This window comes from Martes martes, assembly GCF_963455335.1.
Source record: "Martes martes genome assembly, chromosome: 5".
Taxonomy (NCBI): domain Eukaryota; kingdom Metazoa; phylum Chordata; class Mammalia; order Carnivora; family Mustelidae; genus Martes; species Martes martes.
In genome coordinates, this window is record NC_137892.1 from 10,783,890 (window position 1) to 10,788,661 (window position 4,772).

The window sequence follows — 4,772 nt, forward strand, 5'->3', positions numbered from 1 at the left end:
AAACAGAATACTTCATTTCCTCCTCAAGTGCACATGGAACGTTCTCCAGAATAGACCACATACTGGGTCACAAATCAGGACTCAACTGATAACAAAAGACTGAGATTATTCCCTGTATATTCTCAGATCACAACGTTTTGAAACTGGAGCTCAATCACAAGGAAAAGATTGGAAGGAACTCAAACACCTGGAAGCTAAAGAATACATTGCTTAAGAATTCTTGGATCAACCAGGAAATCAAAGAAGAACTTAAACAATTCATGGAAACCAATGAGAAAGGAAGACACTTTGGTCCAAAACCTGTGGGATACAGCAAAGACAGTCCTAAGGGGGAAATACATAGCCATCCAAGCCTCCCTCAAAAAAACTGAAAAATCCAGAATACACCAGCTGTCTCTACACCTTAAAGAACTGGAGAATCAACAACAAATCAAACCAAATCCACACCTAAGTTGGGAAATAATCAAAATTAGAGCAGAGATCAATGAGGTAGAAACCAGAGATACAGTGGAATGCATCAATGAAACTAGAAGCTGTTTTTTTTTTTTTAAAGATTTTTTATTTATTTATTTGACAGACAGAGATCACAAGTAGGCAGAGAGGTAGGCAGAGAGAGAGAGAGAATGGAGGAAGCAGGCTCCCTGCTAAGCAGAGAACCCGATGTGGGGCTCAATCCCAGGACCCTAGGATCATGACCTGAGCTGAAGGCAGAGGCTTTAACCCACTGAGCCACCCAGGCGCCCCTAGAAGCTGGTTTTTTGAAAGAATCAGTAAGATCTATAAACCATTGGCCACACTCATCCAAAAGAAAAGAGAGAAAGCCCAAATTAATAAAATTATAAATGAAAAGGGAGAGATCACAACTAACACCAAGGAAGTAGAAACAATCATCAGAAGTTATTATCAACAGTTATATGCCAATAAGCTAAGCAACCTAGATGAAATGGATGCATTCCTAGAAAACTAGAAACACCTAAATTGAACCAGGAAGAAATTGACAACCTGAATAGACCAATATCTAGTAACGAGATTGAAGCAGTGATCAAAAACCTCCCAAAAAACAAGAGCCCAGGACCTGACAGATTCCCTGGGGAATTCTATCAAACTTTCAAAGAAGAAATAACACCTATTCTCCTGAAGCTGTTTCAAAAAATTGAAGCAGAAGGAAAACTTCCAGACTCTTTTTATGAAGCCAGCATTACCCTGATCCCCAAACCAGGCAAAGACCCCACCAAAAAGGAGAATTTCAGACCAATATCCCTGATGAATATGGATGCTAAGATTCTCAACAAGATCCTAGCAAACAGGATCCAACAGCACATTAAAAAGATTATCCACCATGACCAGGCGGAATTCATCCCTGGGTTACAAGGATGGTTCAACATTCGCAAATCAATCAATGTGATAGAACAAATCAATAAGAGAAGAGAGAAGAACCACATGGTCCTCTCAATGGATGCAGAAAAAACATTTGACAAAACCCAGCATCCGTTCCTGATTACAACGCTTCAAAGTATAGGGATAGAGGGAACATTCCTGAACTTCATCAAATCTATCTATGAAAGACCCACAGCAAATATCACAGCCTTCCTGTTGAGATCAGGAACATGACAAGGATGCTGACTCTCACCACTCTTGTTCAACATACTGTTAGACGTCCTAGCAACAGCAATCAGACAACAAAAAGAAATAAAAGGTATCCAAATTGGCAAGGAAGAAATCAAACTCTCTTTGCAGATGACATGATTCTTTATATGGAAAACCCAAAAGACCCCAGCCCCAAACTTCTAGAAGTCATACAGCAATTCAGTAATGTGGCAGGATACAAAGTCAATGTACAGAAATCTGTGGCTTTCTTATACACTAACAATGAAAATACAAAAAGGCAAATTAGAGAATCGATTCCATTTACTACAGCACCAAGAACCATAAGATACCTCGGAATAATCCTAACCAAAGAGGTTAAGGATCCGTACTCGAGGAATTACAGAAAACTCATAAAAGAAATTGAAGAAGACACAAAAAGATGGAAGAGCATTCCATGCTCTTGGATCGGAAGAATAAACATTGTTGAAATTTCTATACTGCCTAGAGCAATCTATACTTTTAATGCCATTGCGATCAAAATTCCACTGGTATTTTTCAAAGAGATGGAGTAAATAATCCTAAAATTTGTGTGGAATCAGAAGAGACCCCGAATTGCTAAGGAAATGTTGAAAAACAAAAATAAAACTGGCAGCATCACGTTACCTGATTTCAAGCTTCACTACAGAGCTATGGTCACCAAGACAGCATGGTACTGGCATAAAAACAGACACATGGACCAGTGGAACAAAGTCGAGAGCCCAGATAGGGACCCTCAACTCTATGATCAAATAATCTTTGACAAAGCAGGAAAAAATATCCATTGGAAAAAAGACAGTCTCTTCAATAAATGGTGCTGGGAAAACTGGACAGCTATACGTAGAAGAATGAAACTCGACCATTCTTTTAAACCATACACAAAGATAATCTTGCAATTTATAAAAGACCTCAATGTGAGACAGGAATCCTTCAGAATCCTAGAGGAGAACATAGGCAGCAACCTCTTTGATACTAGCTACAGCAACTTCTTTCAAGATATGTCTCCAAAGGCGATGGAAACAAAAGCTAAAATGAACTTTTGGGACTTCATCAAGATCAAAAGCTTCTGCACAGCGAAGGAATCAGTCAACAAAACAAAGAGGCAACCCACGGAATGGGAGAAGATATTTGCAAATGACAGTAAAGACAAGAGGTTGATATTCAGGATCTATAAAGAACTTCTCAAACTCAACACACACAAAACAGACAATCATATTAAAAAATGGGCAGAAGATATGAACAGACACTTCTCCAATGAAGACATACAAATGGCTAATGGACACATGAAAAATTGTTCATCATCACTAGCCATCAGGGAGATTCAAATTAAAACCACATTGAGATACCACCTCACACCAGTTAGAATGGCCAAAATTACCAAGACAGGAAACAACGTGTGTTGGAGAGGATGTGGAGAAAGGGGAACCCTCTTACACTGTTGGTGGGAATGCAAGCTGGTGCAGCCACTTTGGAGAACAATATGGAGATTCCTCAAGAAGTTAAAAATAGAGCTTTCCTATGATCCTGCAATTGCACTACTGGGTATTTACCCCAAAGATACAGATGTAGTGAAAAGAGGGGCCTTCTGTACTCTCTCTTTTTTTTTTCCTCTGCTTGTTTATTTATCATTCTCTACATATGAGTGAAATTGTCTTTCCCTGACTTGTTTGGATCAGCATTATACTCTCTAAACCCATCAATGTCATTGCAAATAGCAAGATATCATTCTTCCTGATGGCTGAGTGATATTCCATTTTCTAAACATGCCACGTGTTCCTTATCCATTCCTCACTTGATGGGCATATGAGACACTTCCATCAGTTGGCTATTGCAGTTAAAACAAACAAACAAACAAACAAAAAACTCCTCCAAAAGATAATGCTTCTATTGACATAGTATATAACACTTTGATTTATCGTTTCTGTATTTTTTGCACTAATGTATTTTTTGGTAAATAAACATTAGTGTAATAATTGGGTTGTACAGTAGTATTATTAGTTACTTTCTGAGGAGGTCCCATCAGTTTTCCATAGTGGCTGCCTCAGTTTGCAGTCTTACCAAGAGTGAAGATCGTTCCCTGTTCTCTGCATCCTCACCAACACCTGCTGTTTCCTGTGCTATTTTATTTATTCTGAGAAGTGTGAGGGGGTATCTCAGTGTGGATGTGGTTTGTATTTTCCTGATTATGAGTGGTGCTGACCATCTTTTCATGTGTCTGTTTGTCATCTGGATGACTTCTTTGGAACATGACTGTTTATGTCTTCTGATCAAATCTTAATGGCATTGATTATTTGTTCTTTGGGTTTTGAGTTGTAAAGTTATTTATATATTCTGATACTAACAGAATAATTTAAAGATGGAGGGTCAAATAAATTCTCAAAATAATTTGAGATTTATATCTATTTTTCTTGTTGAATAACAGCAGTCACATATCCAATGTGGAATAACACAACCATGAAGACATTGATTATCCTTACAAGGGGTTGATTAAAACCTAGCATTTCTTCTCCCTGTAACACCAGGTTTTTGGAGGGAATTTTATGTAATCTTGCTGACAATAACTACAACTGTGTGAGAGTAATTCAGTCCTTAATTGTGTGAACCCCCACAGTCAGCTTCTAGGTACCATGCATGTGAAAGAACAAGAATTCTCCTCAATTTTGGGCTTGAGTAAGATAGTCTCACTCCCACTAATCATTAGAAGCACAGTTACTTCCTCATCAGCATAAGCACTCATATTATCATGCTCATCTAACAGTGTCTGAGGGTCCACTCAGCAGCATACCCTGACCCCTTACAGACTCATTCTGGGCATTTTTCTTGAACAAAAGGACTGAGCTCCCAGTGCCAATAACTGGCATGCCACAGGTACACAAAGATTTTGTGATGTGAAGACAGGCATGAATAAACCAGTGCATTGTCTCTAATGTGATGCAGACAGTCTCAAATTTGAATCTGTGTCTCTGGGTGTGAAGTTCCTGTGGGCTGAACCAGCATGTCAGCATCTGGATCCTTGTCCTATCCCTTATACTCCACAGCCTAACCCATCCTCGGCCAAAGTAAACACTATTAAATAAACGCTAATGGAATAAATGAGCATACACATTCTTTGCCAGCTTTATAATTCCCAACTCTGAAAGGACACCAAG